The 20,751-nt window shown below is 37.0% G+C and overlaps 1 protein-coding gene across 3 annotated transcripts in view; it reads right to left on the bottom strand.

Annotated features, from left to right (window-relative positions):
* CTNNA3 (catenin alpha 3) overlaps positions 1-20,751 on the bottom strand; it is a 1,968,199-nt gene that overhangs the window by 768,241 nt on the left and 1,179,207 nt on the right. The window lies entirely within an intron of this gene.

The following is a 20,751-nucleotide window of genomic DNA, read 5'->3' as shown; positions in this document are numbered from 1 at the left end:
GTCGTAGGGAATTGAGGGAATTATTATAATACTACTCGGTCTCTTGGCATTCCACATCTAATTCATAGTGGGAAGATGTGGCCAGGTTTCCTTACTACGGGACTGAATATAATGCGGGTACATGGTCTGAATGCTAATAGATACTTGGAATCTCATATGACTGTGGTTTATTTTACGTTTTTAATTGGCTTATTACTTCCCAGAGGTCTATTACGCATACTTAAATTGTACTAAGCAGTGACTGTGTCTTTCTCCATGTTTTATTCAGTATCAAACATGTTACAGGGCTGGACAAATAAATGTTAATTAAATTCCCTTGTTTTCTCTCTTTATTTTTCTACTCTAACTGCTACTATTGTATGAAACTTCAGTAGCTTAAAGGGGGCTGCATCAGGGTGGGGATGGGGAGGGAGAGACAAAGTGTGCTGGTTTTGGAGTCCAAAGACTTGGACTTTGCTGACTATGTGATCTTGGGCAAGTGAAGACCTCTCTGGTCTCCAATTTTCTCATCTGCAAAATGATGGAATTGCAAAATGAGGTGGGGGGGGGAGGTGAGTTAGATGGTCTCTGGAGTTCCTTCTACTTCTAGGCCTATAACCCTGTGATATCTCTGGGTCGTGGCTTCTTCTTCCCTAAAGTGATGGGGTTAGACAAGATGACCTCTAAAACTTTCTCTCACTCTAAAGCTTGTGAACTTGGCACAAGTGTAAATGGGTCCAGAGATTCCTTCACTTGTCTTTGCTAGTGATGAGGCAGATGACCTAGGAAACAGAGTAATGGGCCTGGATGGAGTGATCTGGGCTTGTCTCACCTTTGATGCTTAAAATCAGGCTAATTCTGGACAATTCACTATCTGAGCACCAGGCAACTATCTAAGACTATACAGTGGTTTGTGATCTTGATGGATGGCCTTTGGAAGCCAGAATTTTTTATCAACCAGTAACGTCAGTTACTTCTATTACAAAAACTCAATATTTACCAATAAACTTCTTGTGATATCCATTAGGAAGAAGGAAATAAGCATTTATTAAGTGCCTACTATGTGCCAGGTCCCATGTTAAGTGCTTTATAATTTTGTTTGATGCTTATAACTACCCTAAGTTAGCTGTTATTATTATCCCTGTTTTTCAGATGAGGAAACTGAGGCAAAAAATTTAAATGAATTACAAGGCATCATATAGTTAATAAACATCAGAAGTCAGATTTGAACTCTGTTCTTGCTGACTCCAGGCCAAGAACTGTAACCACTGCACCACTTAGCTTCCCCATTGGCAAAGAGGATCTCTCCACACTTCTGTCTTTCATGAGCCTCTCTTTACCCACATCCCCCAGATTATAAACTATTGACAAGTGATTAAATACAAAACCTATGATTTCTATATAGGACCATCATGGTAGAAGTGAAGGGGTCCTTCTAAGTCATCAAGTCAACACCACCCATTTTACAAATAAGGAAACTGAGGCACAAGGACTTGCCCAAGGACACATAGATGATTAGTGCTTCAATTGACAAGTTAATAACTTATGAAGCATTTACTATATTTCAGACACTATCAGAGATCTGGAAATGCAATTCCCATCCTGTGACTCCAAACCCCAGATTCTTTTCAAAGCCCTGCTCTTTAATACTGGCATCAAGCATACCAGCATCTCCAGAACAGCACCGTATTCCCAGCTGTCATAGGAGATTTTTTAAAAATGCTCCTTGTAAATTATAGTGAAAGGGATTGGACCTGGGACTTCACTGGGATGGGGAATTCCCAGGAGAGAAAACTCTTCCAATACCGGCTGATACCTTCCTAGCAATTTACAGTCTTAAACAATTACCCCCAGAACACAGAGATGAAGCCATTTGCCCAGGGTCACAAAGTCAGTGTGAGTCAGACACCACACTTGAACCCAGGATTTCCTAACTAGCTTACTAGCCATGATTCATCACTGCCTCACTGGGAAATAATTTTATACCTTCAAAATTAGCTTAACACCACATTGCTTTATTGCCGATAACTCAGATGAGTTGCACACACTGTAAGGCATGCCAGACATAAATAATAAACCAAGCAGTTGGTCTTTTGATCCCAAATGAAAGAGCAGCACAAAAATCATCCTCTTTCCAGACTGATGCTAAATACATAGATTTATTGACTCCTCCTTTTTATTACATTGCTTTTGATATACCCATAATGGAACAGAGCCCCTTGGTTTGCATCTACACCTTAAGCAAGCATAACTCTACATGACTGGACTTTGGAAGGACATTTGTCACATTAACAATATAAAAAGGAAATCACAGTGCCTAACATTCATTTCTCATCAGGTATTAATGCACCCGTGACTTATTGACATATGTTTTCTCCTACTCAGTGCCAATTGATCCAGGGCAAAACTAGGCATGCTATTCTAAGGTCTTTAATGTCACCCAAATTGGAAAGTCACTTCCTTAAGAAGCAATGTCTATGTGACTACTGCTATTGTTTCAACAGACAATATATCTTGAAAGGTACTGCAGTAGGATGTCTTTAGGATCTTCAAGTCAGGAAAACCTGCATTCAAATTCTGACTATGACGCACCCTGGATGTTAACCCCCCAGTGCTCCAAGCAACCTGTAAAAACTACAAATTGAAGGAGAGTCGTCAATTTCAATTGATACCAAGAGGTGCCCAAAGAAAACCCAGAACAAGGAAAATAGTATGGCATACATACACTGTCTTGCCCTGTGATTTCATTGGTGTAAAGAATTCCCAGTGGGGAAACATGGTGAGATATATCAAAACAAAAATTCTTAGAAAGCTAAGGACATGGTTTTCAATCCTATATATTTTGCTTAATCAGAATTTATTAAACTATTATTTTCTGAGTACTATGCTAGAAAAGGAGAATGTAGTACAACGTATAAGGCATTCTTCTTGATTTCAATGGCTACCAAGCATTTAGAGTGCTTAACAGTTTTCGGAGCACTGTATGAAGATTAACTCGTTTGATCCTCACAAAATCCTTGAAAGGTAAGTGCTACAATTACCCCCATTTTACAGCTGGGGAAACTGAGGTAGACAGATTATATGATTTGCCCAAAGTCACCTAACTCTAAGTATCTGAGGTCAGATTTGAACTCATGGTCCTAACTCCATGTCCAGTGCTTGATCCACTGTGCCTTCTCATTGTCTCTGCCTCAAAAAGCTTAGAGTCTAATGGAATTCAAGATACCAACACAAAGAGACACAATATACACTTTAGATTAAGTATAAAAAGGAGGAATAAAACAAAGTATTATATGGGCAGGGAAATGGTGCAGTGAATAGAACATCTAAGTCTGAACTTAGGAAGACTCATCTTCCTAAGTTCAAATCTGGCCTCAGATATTTACTAGATCTATGTCTCTGAGCTAGTCACTTAACACTGTTTATCTCAGTTTTCTCTTCTGTTAAATGAGCTGGACCAGGGAATAACAAACCACTCCACTATCTTTACCAAGATCATAAAGAACTGAACATGACTGAAACGACTGAACTATATGTATAACACTGAGCAAATTTCTTAATCTAAGTCTCAGTTCTTTCATCTATGCAAAAAGGATATAATAGAGGCATCTAAATCACAATCCTATTACAAAGCATTTTGAAAACCTTAAAATGAGCTATTATTATTGTAGAAAAACTAAGAGGTCCAAATCAACAGTCTCTGGGGATCAAATATTGAGAGTTGGAAGAAACTCAGATACCATCTAGTTCAACCATCTTGCATCACAGAATAGGAAACTGAGGTACAGAGAACTCCAGTTATTGGCTGTCAGCATGGAACAAGACAGTATGAGAGGCAGGATTTAAATCCAGCTCCTCCACCTCTTAAGAGCTGCTGCTCTCGCCATTGGAACTCACTGCCATTTGGCTCTGCCAGCTGAAGTTCAAGACCCTCTGAATGCCTCCCAGTGTTTCTTATTCTTTATGCTCCCTTCTGATTTGTGTTTTTATACCCTGGATAGATGCTAACAGCCACCAGGAGTGATGTTCCATTAATGAGAAAAACACACTCACAGCATAACACAAATAGAAAATCATAGGATTGTAAGTCTTGTACTGGAAGGGAAAATCCTTCACTATCTCCACCTCCCCTCCAAAAAACTCCCAAGATAAATAGACCTGGGAAATTACTACAAGTAGCCACATGTAGTTGAAACAATATATTGATTTAGAGTCAAAGAACATTACCATGATTCCTAGCATTTCTGTTCCCTAGGGATAAGACCTTCCCTTCCTCTCTCTAAGCCTGTTTTCTCTAGCAACAAAATGGCAAATTTGGACTGGATCACCTCTAAGCTTGATAATAATAGTAATAACAGTGATAATAATAAAGATAATTTGAGGTTCACAAAACATTTTGTAAATATTATCTCACTTTATATTCACAATCATCCTTGGGACATAAGTGCTATTATTCTAACCATTTTACAAACTAGAAAACTGAGGCAAATAGAGGGTTAGTGGCTTTCCAAGGGTCACACAGCTAGGAGTATCTGAAGCCAGATTCAAACTCAGACCTTCCCAGTAACAGGTCCATACTTGCTCTACTGTGCCACATATTTACCCTAAAAGTTCTCTGATCAAATCTTATTATAATATAAAGGTTTAAAACCTTCTTTCTATAATGGGTCACTTTGGATATCTGGTAAAGTCTATTGACCCCTTCTCATATTTTTTAAGCGCTTCAAAGAAAATATATCGGGTTTCAGAGAAAACAATTAACAAAGTGTTTGTTAAAAAAAGTTTATGGACCCAAACTTAGGAACCTGTCATCATAGAATGTAGAATGTGCTAAATGTCTTTTGCAGTAAAAATAAAATTAACTAGAAGGGACTGCAGACATCAGTTACCCCAGTTCTCTTGTATTCTAATAGGAGAACTGAGACCCAGAGATAAGCAGGAACTTCACTCAGGGTCAAACAGCAAGGAAGTAGCCAAGTAGGACTCTTTATGAGTTTAAAAAGGCAAACTAGAAGGCAGCCCTTTTCATTCAGCCATTTCTTGCCCCTCCTCCCAGTTTGAGGAAAGATACTTTTTAGCCTGTTTAGCACAGAATGTACTTCTTGGTTAATTAACAAAAGCTATTAATAACAATTCTCATCTGTATAAAGCTTTATGATTTGCAAAGCACTTTCCTCGTATCTTCTCTGTGAGGGAGGGAGGACAAGCATCACTTCCATTTTACAGATGAGTCACAGAGATGTTGAAACCTTACCAGTGTTCTAAGGGAGGGGAAGTGTTTGAACCCTGACTTTTGACTCTATATCTAAGACTTTGTCCATACCTATATTTGGCTAAGTTTCTTCATCTGCTTAATGGGGCTAATAACCTCTCAGGAATATTGTGAAGTTGAAAAGAAATAATACATGTCAAATGCTTTGCAAATGTTAGAGTTCTGTAAATGTCATTACTATTAATTGAATGATAGTTCAAGAGAGGTAACAAGTGGCTAATGACAGTAATAATTGCTGGCATTTATTTAGTGCCTTAAGGTTTACACAGTGCTTTATCATATTTGATTCTCATCATACTCCTGGGAGGTAGAGGTTTTTATTATCCCCATACTACAGATAGGAAAAGTGAAGGTGAGAGAGTTTAAATGACTTACCCAAATGAGTAAATGTTTGAGTCAGGAATTAACTTAGGTCTTCCTGACTCCAAGTCTATTGTTCTATGCAGTATGCCCTATAGCTGCCTCTATATGCCTTCTTATGGGAGATCCCAACTGACCCCAAACAAAAATACTTAATAGTAGTAGCCTAAATTCATTACCTCTCATTAATCACAAGGCATGATAATAACATTCAGATTTTCAGGCCAGATGGGATACAATACTCTTGTTCTCTGTTTGAGCATGAGCAGCTGTCCAAATACTGAAGCTATTCCTTGAAAAGGCACCATTTCCTTCATAACAAAGTTATCAGTTCTGAACTCTGAATTGAACTTGAGGACCACAAGAGGTGGGTTGCCTTTGAGACACTAGGCTGGGCTTTTAAGGACCCCAAGCTTCTCTCTGAAATGAAGCCACACTTTTTACTAATTATTTTCTTCTAGTGATGTTCTATGGATTTAAATCGTGGAATGCCTCCATCTCTAAAACCAACACTTGTGAGGGTGAGCCAATATTAGATACAGAGCAGGTGCTTAAATAATGCTTGTTGGTTCATACTGAATCAAACTAATTAGGCTGAAGGATGCTGTATAACTAGTTCAAAAACATAGCAGAAAGGATATTTTCAGTGAACTGTTAGAAATTATTTATTCTCTGACTGTGTCAGGTCTTGTGTTAAGGACTGGGGATACAAAGAAAGGCAAAAGATCATCCCAGCTCATAGTTAAATGTGGGAGAAAATATGCAAAAAAAAAAAAAGTGTGTGAACAAGCTATATGCAGGGAAAATTTGCAACAGTCAACAAAGGAAAAGCCATAAAGTTAGGGTGATGTACAAACAGAATGGGAGGAGAAAGATGATCATTCAACATCCAATAAGAAGGAATCATAACTGATGGAGAACTCAGTGCTAAATTTGTGGCAACTCAATGTCAAGAAAACTAGAAGGGAAAACCCTCCATATAATACTTAGATAATCAGTGAGGATTTTATAGGAGGCCACATTAAAATAATGGAAATGAATATGAGTGGATGGGTTAACATCTGCACCACTAAAGAGAGTACCCATATTAATAGGATTACACAGCTATTCTGCAAACCTCATTCCAGTATATAAACAAACATTGCACACTCGCACATACATATGTGTACAAATATACTATATTTCTGTAATATTAATGGGAGTTGAAGATCTTCCCCACACATTAATAGGCCTCATGTGGAACCTATTAAGGGAAGCTAGATTAGAAGGAGGCTTGCTTGTAGGAATGCTGGAACACCTTTTGGTACTAAGTTGATTAGGTAATGAGTCAAGAGGATTGTGATGCCTTCTGGCTCTGAGAAGCATATATATATACATATACATACATGCATACATATATAATATATATAATAGATTATATATATATATATATATATATATACACATATATGTACACACACACACACGCACACACACTCTGAGTTGATATTTTGCTATAGGGCCTTATTTATGAGAAATATCTTGTGATTCCCTGATCAAGACTCTGAGTAGTCATATGTTCAGAGCTCCCTGACTGCTCAGGTATAAAAGCATTCTCAGTCCAGGAATGTACATAAAGTTTATAGCGCGATTGCTTTGATTCAGGCAGTAGAACCCTGTCTGTTGGTCTTTATTTCTCTGCTTATATTTTCTCTGTATTTTCTCTACTTGTATTTTCTCTGAAGTTCAGGGTGCTGACTGTCCTCCTGAACTAATGAATATATTTTAAAAAGATTGTTGACCCCTTAAAAAGTTATCTTTCCTAGTAAAGCAGATGTAAGAATCTGTGTCAGTAGGTCATCCTGGGTATGCTAGGGTGCTTGCTATTATAATTTCCTAAATATTGGTGTTTAAAAGTTCTCATTCTTTTGCAAAATCAGAATTGAAGCTCACAGAATTATATCATACCATCAATCATTTCAAGTTGGATGGGCTCTCGGAAGCTATCTAATAAAATCCTTTTATTTTAAAGTGGAAAAATGTGTAGCCCAGAAAAGTGAATAGAACAGAGGCCTTGTTATTGTTTATTTGTTTTCAGTCACATCTGACTCTTTATGACTCTACTTGGAGTTTTCTTGGTAAAGATACTGAAGTGGTTTGGCATTTCTCTCTCCAGCTCATTTTACAGATGAGGAAACTAAGACAAACAGAATTAAGTGATTTGACCAGGGTCACATAGTCAGTATATGTCTGAGGCCAAATCAGAACTCAGGAAGATGAATCATCATGACCTCAAGATTGGCACTGTGTTCACTGAGCCACCTAGTAGCCAGGACCAAGTTGTTGATAGTTCCCTTGTACTCTGCCCTGGTCAAAGAACATGTGGAATATTGTGTACAGTGCTTTTAATAATTGTTTATGTTTATTTCAATTAGCATTTATTTTTTCCCTTCCTTCTAATTTAAAAGAGTCCCCAAAATCCTTATAATTTATATAGTCAAAAGAATCAAATTCCCCACATTGGTCGAGTCCAAAAATATGTCTTATTCTTGAATTCATCACCTCTCCATCAGGAGGTAACATAAAGCATCATCAGTTCTCTGGATTCATAGCTGATTGCTGCATTTAGAATCCAAGTCAAAAGATTTAGAATCAAGTCATACTTACTCTTGTGAAAATAAGCAAATTATTTAATACCTCAAGGAATCTGACAATGTTCTAATACAGGGGGTCTTAATATTTGGGTGTGGGAGTGTGGCATGTACCTCTTTTATTGTCTGGTGAAGCCTATGAATCTCTTCTCAGAATAATGCTTTTAAATACATAAAATAAAATATACAGAGTTACAAAGGAAACTAATTATAATACTATATATATATATATGTATGTGTATATATATGTATGTGAGTATATATATATATATATATACATATATACATATATACATACATAAGTGTGTGTAACAAGAGGGAGAGAGAGAGAAAGTTCATGTACATCAGGCTAAGAACTTCTGCCATAACTCTCTAAACTGCAGAGAGGTGGTGACTTTCATAGGAAGAGATGGATTTTCATGTTTGGAGTCCTCAGCATTGATAAAATCCTGAGACAAGAACCAGAAACAAAAAAGATAAAGCACCTGTAGTTTCTTTTTTCCCTCTACACATAACTCATCCTCGTAACAATATAAGCCCTCCTTGTCACTGCCAACTATTAACTTCTGACCTTGGATGAACTGCTTCTGTTCTTTGGATATCATATCCTCATCTGTAAAATGGGGTATTTGGACAAAACGTTTTCAATTCTATACCCTATATCCCATCATCTTAATTTCAATAAAACTTAATTAAACCAGTTATATAATTTGCCCATAGGTCATATGTCTGATTACTTTTTTTAATCACATAAAACATTTATTTTTTTCTTATTGGTGTAAATTTAAAATAAAGCAAAAGCCCACAAATCCATTTAATCTAATTGTGTCTAATTCTCATTGTAACTATCTCTAGGATGGGTGGGGGAGGGAAGAAAAAATGAAAAAGGAAAATTACATGATAACTTCATTATACAGTTAAAAAGAACAGCAAATTGTACGTGACAGATTAAAAGAATCATGCATAATCATCTTTTTTATTATACTATATTATGAAAGTGTATTATTCCACAAATTAAAGATAAAATAAATTTTTAAAAAATTCATTTTGTTTATATTGAGAATTGTCACAAACCAAAACTGTTTGCTGTTATCCTGAGATTTAACATGTTTCTGGGGAATTTGTCAAGATAGGATTCTTAACAGAGGTTTTCATTAATTTATTGAAAACTCCTCATCACCCAATGAAAGAGGATGATGTTGTCTCATCTGAAGTAAGGATATAATCCATTCCTATGGGAGGGCTGTCAGTGGCTGGGACACTGAAGCGAGCTTTTCTGGTCAGTTTTCAGCTCTTCCTGTCCCCCTTTGCTCAAGGGGAACATAGAGTTCTAGAGGATCTTTCACAGTGACACAAAGTAACACATGCAAGCTTTGAATTAGTGAGCACAAAGCTTTTCAACAGAAATGAATTCTCTATTTTTAACTTGGAATCCCCAAAGGAGAGGCATGTGAGTTTTGTAAATTCAAGTAGAGGTGGGGCCACCAGAAGGTTTCTGAGGGAACAGAGAGATGTTCTACCAGTTGTCCCTACGGTTGTGGGACTTTGGGACCACCCAGGTTCCCAGTAGGATGACATTGTCAGGGACCTAATCAAAATATGGATCCCAGATACCTTGATAGTAAGGCAGGCTCTACTCTGTGTATACATGAGTTCAATTCAATTTAATTTAGCACCTATTTCTTAAGTATTAACTATATTGAAGACCCTGTTCTTACAAAGGAAAAGGAAAAGAAAAATACCCATTCTTCTCAAGGACCTCAAGTTCTAGACAGGGAATACCATGTGTATGTAGAAATCAACATGGTAAACTGCAGCATAGAGTGTGTTAGTCTTGGAGTGAGAAAGACATGGGCTCAAATCTTGCCTCAGAAACTTGACTATAGGCAACTCATCTTATCTCTTGAGTCATTAGGTCCACATTTTTAAATAAATGAGGTCAACTAAATAGTACATGGGTTTTCTTTAAGCTCTAAATATATGATCCCATGTGAGCAAACTCTTTCTGTATGTGTGAGTCTGTGTGTGTATGTGTAATTTTATCATTTTCTTCCAAGAGCTTTCTCTACCAATATTCACAGACTTATCCTCCATAAACTTGCCTGGGACACATAGAGGTTAAGTAATTTGTTCAGAGTGATATAACCATCATATGTGTCAGTGGCAGAATTCAAACCCAATCATCCTAACTTCTTGGATAGCTCTTTTTCAAATACATCCTGTTGTTTCTCCACTACACATATACAAAAAGGAGTACAAAGTGGGTATGTGTGCATGAGAGAGAGACACACAGACACACAGACACAGACTCACAGACACACAGAGACAGACAAAAAGAGAGGCAGAGAAAGACAGAGACAGAGACAAAGAGAAACACTAGTAATACTAACGATAAGGGAAAAGTACATTTCCGAGGTAGGAGTCTGACTGAGTAAAGACATTTCTAGTATGGGTAACATATAGCAGGCCTGTTTGAATACAAGCTGGAGTGGTAGGTGGGGAGTAGTAATATAAAGTAAGATTGGAAAAGCAGGTGGAAGACAAATCACCCCCATCAACTTCTCCCAATATTCTGTAGCCTGTCTACATATAGAGTAGAATCTTTATCATATCTTCCTCAATTGCTATACTTCTCCTTCCCAAACTACTGTGTGTATATGTATGTATGTAAGTATATAAGCAAATATCAATGCTGATAATAATAGTAATAGCTAAAATTTACAAAGTGCTTACCATGTGTCAGGTACTGTGCTGTGTACTATTATTTATTTATAATATTATTATTTACACTTTTACATTATTTTCACATTTGATCCTCATAAGAACCCTAGACTATAGGTGCTATTATTATCCCCGTTATAGAGATAAGGAAATTGAGGCAAACAGATGTTAAGTGACTCACCCAGAGTCACACAGCTAGTAAGTGTCTGATATTAAATTAGAACTCAGTCTTCCTGACTACAGGCCCAGTGTTCTATCTCTTTCACCATCATAATATACATCTGTTTATTTAAATTTCATTGTGTATATTTATATAAATACATATTATCTCATGAGTTAAAATGTAAATTCCTTGGAATTAGGGAGTATTTCATTCTTTTTCCTTACTTGTATTCACATTGAACAGTGCAGTATCTGGCAAATAATAGATGCTTAATAAATACTTGTTGATTTATTCATTGTTAGGTTAAATATTCCCTTTCTCTATCAATTTATTGATGTAGTACTCCTTGCTTATAATTGATCTATGCTAAACTGCATGTTATCAGGGAAATAGCTTGATACAGAAATAGCCAGTAAAATTAACCAGTAGATTATTCACATGCATTAATTTGTTTTGTATATGGGGTGGAGAGGCAATTGGGATTAAGTAACTTGCCCAGGGTCACACAGCTAGTAAGAGTCTGAGGCCATATTTGAACTTCGGTCCTCCTGACTCCAAGTCTGGTGTCTCTCCACTGTGCCATGTAAAAGTCCCCATATGCATTAATTTCAAGTCAATCTGGTAACTATTCATTAAGTGCTTTCTATTTGTCAGATATTGTTCTAGGTTCTGGAGGTACTTGGACAAAAATAAATCATTCTCAGATCTCAGGAACAAGCCTTTTCCTATTGTGGGGGGGGTATACGGGAGGGAGGGGAACATGCCTTCACATTCAGAACTATGGAATAAGCACTGTGTTTGGTACTTTGAATATATTTTTCCATATCTGTGGATCCTTGATCTCATGAAAATAAGCTATTGAATGCACCTGTGCCAATCAAAGCCCACTAGGTACTCTTATCCTTTGGAATTCCTGTCTAATCTCCACATAGCATTACCTCACAGGATCTACCCCACAGGTTTAAGGACTTTCTTGGGGTCTTTTTAACATTTATGTCCCCCCAGAATTACTGAGACTGTCTGCTAATTACCCTTTATGCATAAAACAGAATGCTTTTCTGATCGAACATGTCCTTACAGATGCATTTGCTGCTCCTTCTTTAGAAGTCATTGAGAGTAATTTCCTGTGGCCTACTCTCAACCAATCAATCACTAAGCATTTATTAAGTACCTTTCATGCCATGACTATACTAACTGTAGGGGTACAAAAAAAGGCAAAAACAGAAAACCTCTGCCCTGCAGTATTTTCCATCCCAATGGGCAAAATAATGTGATCATAAATAGATAAAACACAAGACACATAAAGTATATTCAAAAGTTGCCTTAGGAGAAGAGGCAACAGCAGTGAGTAGGATAGGGAAAGGCTTCCTGAAGGAGGTTGAGCTTTGGCTATCTGTAATGACAATTTAAATGGGAAAATCTTTCCCATTTATTAATAGACCCAGGTGACATGTTTAAGTCACATGGAAATCTGAGTCACATGAGTCTAAATCACATGGAACAAGAAGGAAGTAGAGCAGAAAGGGAGAACAGGAAGAGGCTGAGATGGAGCAGAGCTGAGAGGAAATTGGTCAGAGCAGTCAGAACTGAGGGACACGGAAAAACAAACAGCTAGACTTGTGAGTGTTTGTTTGAGGAAAGTCCTGATAATGTCTATAGACTTCTTGGTTACTATGAAAGATTTGGTTTTCTGATGTTGGGTTTTGACTTTCTAGTGTCTGAATAAATGTTCTTCCATGTGAAGAGTCTGTTGCATTTCACGATTCAGAATTGTGATGGCATTTTCATAGCTATCCTAAGCACTGTGAATATATCATTGGCACTACTCTATCTTGGAGGAAGTCAGAAAAACTAGGAGGTGAAAGTAAAGAGGGAAAGCATCCTAGTCCAGAAGAACATTCAGGGTAAACACCCAGAAAGGGAGGAGGTTGGAATGCCATGTGTGACAGATGGCAATGAGGCCATGGCTGTGCTATAGGGTACAGAGAGGAGTAAAATGCATAAGAATACTGGGATGACAGGAATGTGCCATGTTGTGAAGAGTTTCATATGCCAAACAGTGGAGTTTATATTGGATCCCAGGATAACTGGTGTTGTTCAGTTATTTCAGTTGTGTTCGACTGTTAGCGAACCTATTTTAAGATTTTATTGGCAAAGATACTGGAGTGGTTGGCTATTTTCTTCTGCCGCTCATTTTACAGATGTGAAACTGAGGCAAATAGGGTTAAGTGACTTGCCCAGGATCACCCAGCTAGTAAATGTCTGAGGCCAGATTTGGTCTAAGGAAGAAGAATCTTTCTGATTCCAAGCCCAGTGTGCTATCCACTATGCTACCTTGGGAGTCATCAGATTTTGTCAAGTAGGTGGCACTACTATGATCATACCTGAACTTTGGGATGATTATTTTGGCAGTTCTTTATTCTGTAAAATGAGAGGGAAGGAATCAATGGTCCCTGAGTTCCTTCTAAAATTAAGTATAGAATGCTGTGAACATAAGCTGCTAGACAGTAAGGAAAGTATCTTTTCCTCTCTTTTTAATATCCCATAATGCCTAATAAATTCATTCCTTAGGAGGAGAACACTCAATATCACAGATGAGGATGAGATGCAGCATGGTGTGGGGGAAAAACAAAACAACATAACATTCAAGTTGGAGTCAGAGTACCTTGGCTCTCTTATTGGCAAGTTTTGTGATTTTGGCCAATTTCTTGGCTCTTGGGGCCTCAGTTTCTCCAACTATAAAATGGGAAAAATGGACTAGTTGATTTCTAAGACTCGCCATGAGCTCTAGACCCTCTGTTAGTCACTATAATTCAGTAGAAGGGCTGTAGAGGATCAATAGGAGCCATATCTTTCTGTATCTAGAGTGCAGAAATCTTCAATAGAACATTGCAAAGTCAATTCTTTTAGGAAAAGTATGATGAATTACATGCCTAGGTGAATTTCCATATACGTATCTTGGGTTGACATTATATATGTATGTGTATTAATATATGTGTGTGTGTGTCTATGTATGTATGTGTATATATATATGTGTGTATATGTGTATATGTCATTTACATAGGATGTCCAAAACTTATACTGCAATTTTAAGCTCTAATAGCTTAGTATATTTGTTTCCTGTAGAAACAAATGGAAAGCTAGTTGGTACAGTGGACAGAGTGCTTGACCTAGGGGTCAGGAAGACTTGAGTTCAAATCTGACTTCATACATTTCTAACTTTGTGACCCTGGGGAAATCATTTAATCCTGTTTGCCTTGGTTTCTTCAACTGTGACAAGTGGAGAAGGAAATAACAAATCATTCTTTGCCAAGAAAAACCCAGATGGAGTCACTAAGAGTCACTGAAATGACAGAATAACAATAAGAGATAGCATGTCGTAATGGAATCAGGAAGTCCTGTGTTCAAGTCCCACCTGTAGCACAGTCGCCTTGTGGCCCTGAGCAAGGCACTTAATCTCTCTATGCCGGGTCAGTTTTCTAAGATACAATATAGATTGCAGAGGAATGACTAATCTGTACTGATGGAGGGCATTTCCATGTTTTCAGTTCCCCACATGGATGAAATCACAGGTCTGGACCAATAAAATAAAAAGAATGTCTCATTTCAGAAGATATGAAACAGAGATAGTAAATGAGAAAAAAGTATAAAGTAGACATTGGGGACAAGTTAGAGATGAGAAGAGACTTTATTCTCCTTTATAAAGCTGTATTCCACAAAGGTTTATAGACATTGGACTTCAAAGAAAAGTAGCTTCATTTTTCTTCGTTTGGTCATTGTGTTCAGCAAGGCTTTGGTGAGCAGCTGCTTTGAAGTTTTACTTTCACTTAAGATGTTAAATTGAGAACAACTAAATAGCTCCCAATTTAACATTAAAAAAAACAGTAAAATTTCAAAGAGGCCAAGCTGACTGCCCTGTGCTGTTAAGCACAGAAGCTGAAGATGGGCAAGTTAACAGCTGCCAACAAACCTATGAACTTCAGTGACACTCCCTGTTAATACTATGTTCTTTTCCCTCCTCCCTGCTCACTTCTCTATGACTCTATTATGTTGCAAGGCTTACATCTCCACTGGTACTCCCACTATTTTCCATTTCAGTGTCCTTTGGAACCTTGCTCAATCCATCACCTTAACTCTTTCTTGAAGTTTCAATCCCTCTTTTGCAGACCCTGTCCTTCCGCCTACAACCATGATCCGATCTTCTCTAGACATCATAATAGAAGTTTAACAACAACCTTAAGTTAGACCCTCTTCCTCATCTAACTGCTATCTTTATGTATTTCTTCTGCCTCATTAGAATTTTCTTTCAGATTTCTTGCCTCCCACCCATTTCTGAATCTTTAACAATCTGCCTTGCTCTTCCATCTACTGTAATAACATTGCTGTCTTTAAGACCTCTGACTAGCCAGATCCAATAGCCTTTTCTTAGGTCTCATCTTTTTGTTGTTGTGATTGTGCTTGCTGTTGTTTTAATGTGACTATCACCATTAACTCTCAAGCACTCAACTGGTTTCTTTGACATTGTCCTCTCCTTTCTGTATATTGCTTCTCTGTCTCATCTCAGCAGATCTTATCTTATTTTCCCTCTTTGTTCTCCTCTTTCTCTCCTCTTTGTCTCTTCCTCTTCCTTCCTCATTCATCTCTCCCCCTTTATCTTTCTGTCAATCTCTATTTCTATTTCTGCCTCTGTATTTTCTCTGTTTATTCTCATTTTTGTTCTTTTTTGTTTTGTTTTGTTCTGTTTTCTTTTATTCATTGTCTCCCTGTCCCCCTGTCTGCCTATGTGATCTTATTAAGTCTCTGCTTTAGGCATCACTACAATGAACATGTTTTCTGGTCTTTCTTCTTATCTCCAAATCTACCTTCCTACCTATTCCCCCTGGAGGTTATTCCTTCTATATGTCCCTTAAGAAACTCACTCAATGTAATGACAATTTAAATGAGAAAATCTTTCCTATTCATTAATAGGCCTATGTGACCTTCTGGGTCACATGGAAGTCTGTGGTGGGAGGAGTTTGCTGATTGGGTGGAACAGGAAGAGATGGAGCTAGAGCAGAACTGAAAGGAAATTAGTGGGAGAGTAGTCAGAGCTAGGAAGGACACAGACAAGCAGACAGCAAGGTTCATGAGTGTTTGTTCATTTTTTTGTTTGTTTGTTTGTGGGAAGGTCCCAGCAGGGGTGGAGAAGACTTGGGAATGCCTTTGTGTCCCCTGTAGTGCTAATGTGTATTGATTTCTTGACTATTATGACTAATTTGACTTTCTGGTTTGGGATTTGATTTTTTGGTGCCTGAATAAATGTTTTCCTTCTGCCTTCTATATGAAGAGTCTATTATACTTTGGGATTCAGAACTACGTTGGCATATTTATAGTCACCACCAGTGTTGTGATTATTGCCTTGGCGATACACTCAACAAGTACAAAGCTAGACTCAATATCTTCCTTCCAAAACCTGCTCCAGATTTGATGCTGGTTTTGACATTTCCAATTAATCTCTCCATCTGCCATTTCTGCTTCCCCAACATTTCTTGCATCAATCTACTTCCTCCCATCCATATTGTTACCATATTACACTTGCCAGCATTACTTCTCTCATAGATTATGCCAATCACCTTCTAATCAATCCTTCTTCCTTCAGTATCATCTTTCAGACATTTCTACGTACTTCTACTATGTTAATCAATATATGTATTTCTTACCACTGAATGTGTAATAATGTGTGTAACTTTTGTTTTCTTTTTAGTGATGAAGGGACTGAAGTCCAGAGAGACTTAAAGGACCTTCCCAGAGATCACAGTGCTAGTAAGTGGCCATATCACTCCTCATATCCTGAAATCTTCAGTGGACACCCATGACTTTCCTTCAATCTAGGCTTATCTCTAACAGCATTCATTATATATCCTATGCCCAGACAAAATAGAATACTACCCATCGTTTGCTTATGACTCTAGACACTCCCCCTTTAATTCCTGTGGCTTCATCCCTCTTCCTCACATACCTTTTACTCATGTTATACACATCGAGATCCTACCCTCCCTTCAAGGTTAAGCTGCACTTTCTCCATGACAATCTCTTTGAGTAGTCTCCAGTGATTTCCCTTTCCTCTGAGATCCCAAAGCACTTTAAGTAGTCTTTTTTTTAAAATCTCATATTTTATTTTGCATTATAAAGATTTAGGTACATTTCTTTCACAAGAATTAATATTTCTGGTCTTCAGATCATTAGGTTATGTCTTGAGAGACTGGACTATTTTTGTCTCTTTTTTGTATCCTCAGCAGTTCATGCTGTTCCTAGGACACAGAAGTTATTGAACAAATGTTTGCTAATTGATTGATTTATTGATTAACATTCCTTACCAGATCATAAGATGGATAAATCTAAGTGTTATTATTTCTTTTTACTTGAAACAATCCTTCTCAATTATGTTGATCATAGCATCACGGCAATCAAATACTCTCGAAACTATTTTGAATGCAAGAATTAATATTTTGTTTTTAGCAAAAGCATGGACCAGTGGATTAACAACTAATCTATGGTCAATTCCTGGTCATAACCTTGGAATTTACTTTAACAACTGAGTAGGTATGTATTATATAGATGTAGATAGGGATATTTTATAGATGTAGATATGGATATAGATAGATGGGGAAAAATTATGTCCATTGCTTTCTCACACTGATAACAAGTCATTAAATAAAGCAGAAAACCACTAAACATTTTGAAGTGTTAAATATGCTGCAAAAAAAATGCTTATAAACACAAAGGAGAATGATTACCTCAAAGAGCAAAACCGTGAATAGTTTCCCATATATCAAGCCCTGCATGAGGAGTTATGTGGGTGATCAGAGAAATATAAGATATAGAACCTGCTCTCAAGAAACTTCCAATTTAGATGGTGAAAGGGGAAAAACACGAATTCCAAATCACTAAGTTCAGACTTGAACAAAATCAAAGTTGATAAAAATGGCAAAAATGGGCAAAACTGCACTAATCAAGAAAGGTTTCATCAAATTTTCCAATAAAGGTGAGGTCTCAGATCAGTGTTCCTTAAACAATTTTTTTAAACAGAAGCTCAACATAGACCCCTTACATAAGTTCCTGCTAATACAAGACCACATCCCAAAGTATTCCAACCTTTAGGATCACATTTAAGAATCACAGAATTACAAAATGCCGGAAGTGAAAATGAACTCAGAAAAAAAAAATCTACTCTGATCACTTATGGAAGATCAAAAATGAGGCCAAGATAGCATAGCTAAGAAAGTGACTGAATGGATTAAAACTCAGATCTTCTGAGTCCAACTTTCTCATTATAACACAAATTGTAGAAGGGTCCCATAAGAGGTCATTGTTCTCCAAAGAACACAGAAGACAATCCTATCATGAACCAGTTTCCTTTGATTGTAAGGTAAGATAGAACACATATCTCTCACTCATAGCAACAGGAGCATTATACCATGAGATGACCATATCAATATAATACATGTATTATCAGTAACCTCAGTGAGCAAAAGGAGGAGAATTTTGGTAATGATAACTGGAATAATAGTGTGTCAGTGAGGACTTCTTTGAATTCAGCAGAAAATGTTACCTATTAATCTCCTGCAGAAAGGAAAAATAGGATTCTTACTCCCTTTTCTATGGCTCCCACCCTTGGAAAATAGTTGTCACTAGTTTTCTACAGCCATTTCCCTTCAGTTCCTAATGGGTATGATATATTCTCTACTCATCAGCCTTGGCTGTTGGAGAAATCCTGTATGACTATAATAGTTGCCTAGCCTGCACAAGACAGCCAATTGATATTTTTAACATATACTTTAACCTAGGGTAAAAGTACTAGCCTTACACCTTTGATCTGCTTTGTTGAGTTAAGCTTTGTGAAGTATGAATGGAAAAAAATTCCCTCTTAGAGACATGAAGAGTCCCCAGATATGATAAAAGTCTCAATAAGTCTGAGACACAGTCTCTTTTCTTTCTCCTTTCATATCTCTGCATCTCACATTATATACTTTGGTTTTTGTTTTTTTTTTTGCAATTCTCAATTCACAAATAATAAAGCATAAAATAGATGAGTTATGATCAATGGAATCTTTTATCTAAACAAGCATTAACACTAATTAAATAAAAATATAAACAAACTTTGAGCAAAAGAGATAGGCTTTTGTCTCATCTCATCTCATGGAAAACCATCTAACTGATGGTAAGAGCCCTTCAAGCACTCTAAACTAGGCCTTAGTTTCCTTGATGGTAACTTCTGTCCAAGGACTTTTGATGACAACCTATCTGTACTTTGGTTGACCATACATTTATTCTCAACAAAGCTTATATCTTAGCATCCTCACTGTTGTCTGCTCCCTCGCTGGATTTCTGGTTCTCTGTCACAAAACTGTCACCACCACCACTTCAATTATAGCCTGCATTGACTGCACCTTTACTTTAGTGATTGGCCATTAACATTTTCCATTCTGCCTAACACCTATAAGACAAGATCAAATAACAAGAATGTCCTTTTCAACATGCTATTCTTTTTTATTCTCCAGCCCTGAAAAATTCAAATTCTCTCTAAATGAGGGATTCTTAGCCTGAGTTGCATAAATTTACACAAACAAATATATACACATATATACATACATATACACACATATTTTATGTGTATGTATAGATATCTTATATCTATATCTTTCTATCTCTCTATATATCTTCATTGATAACTGTATGTCAATTCAATTGTTTCCTTGCAATCCCAAGTATTTTATTCTATTCATAAACACATGATTATGAGGAAGGAGTTGATAGACTTAATCAGAGTGCCAAGGGCAACTATGACTAAAAAAAGTGAAAACTCCATGTCTTAATAAAAAGGGGTGGTATCTAAAATTACTGAGATCATCATAGAAATAGTGTTCCATGACACTCCAAACTTCCAATCAACTTTGAATGCTAAGGAAGGGGGCATTAATCACCCGGCAAAGCCTGCCCACCCAGAACCATTGAAAATGGAGTTTCTAGAGATAAACTGGAGTGATGAGGATTAATGGCAGCAGTAAACGTATCACTGCTAGGTAGGATATCATTTTCATTTCATCACTGAATTTCATTAAAAATTATGCTTCACAGATACAGCTGATGGTGTTCACCATATAAACGATCAAGGGCAGCTTTTATGACTTTTGAGCTAATACAATTGCAATATTCAAATGAATTTAAGGCTCTAGTGGATGACAAAATCATACCATCTAACAGTGAGTGACCTTGCTAACAATGTGGATATTTAACCTGACATTTAAAATTAAAGATGTTCTTTTTGTTTAAAATCATTGTAATATATTTTGGTACTATGATTGGTTTCTTTTTCTCATCAGTGTGGATGCTCCAATCATTGGCACCAATAGGCTTGCCTTTTGAAACTTAGTAAATCTAGTTTTCATCCATCCATAGATTCTCAATATATCTACTCAATATATTTGAGGTCTCCTTTTGGATCCACTCATATTTTGTGGATACCATGGTAGCCCTTGGATTGTCCTGCTCTTTCTCCATAAGTAGTCTCCCTCCTTTAGTAATTATACATGGTTTAAATGGAGTATTTTCATGTCACTTATTATGTACAAGTCACCAATGATGTT

This window comes from Notamacropus eugenii, chromosome 1 (assembly GCF_028372415.1).
Source record: "Notamacropus eugenii isolate mMacEug1 chromosome 1, mMacEug1.pri_v2, whole genome shotgun sequence".
NCBI classification, from domain to species: domain Eukaryota; kingdom Metazoa; phylum Chordata; class Mammalia; order Diprotodontia; family Macropodidae; genus Notamacropus; species Notamacropus eugenii.
The sequence above is the reverse complement of the archived record's forward strand: the minus strand, read 5'-3'. Positions and strand labels throughout refer to the sequence as shown.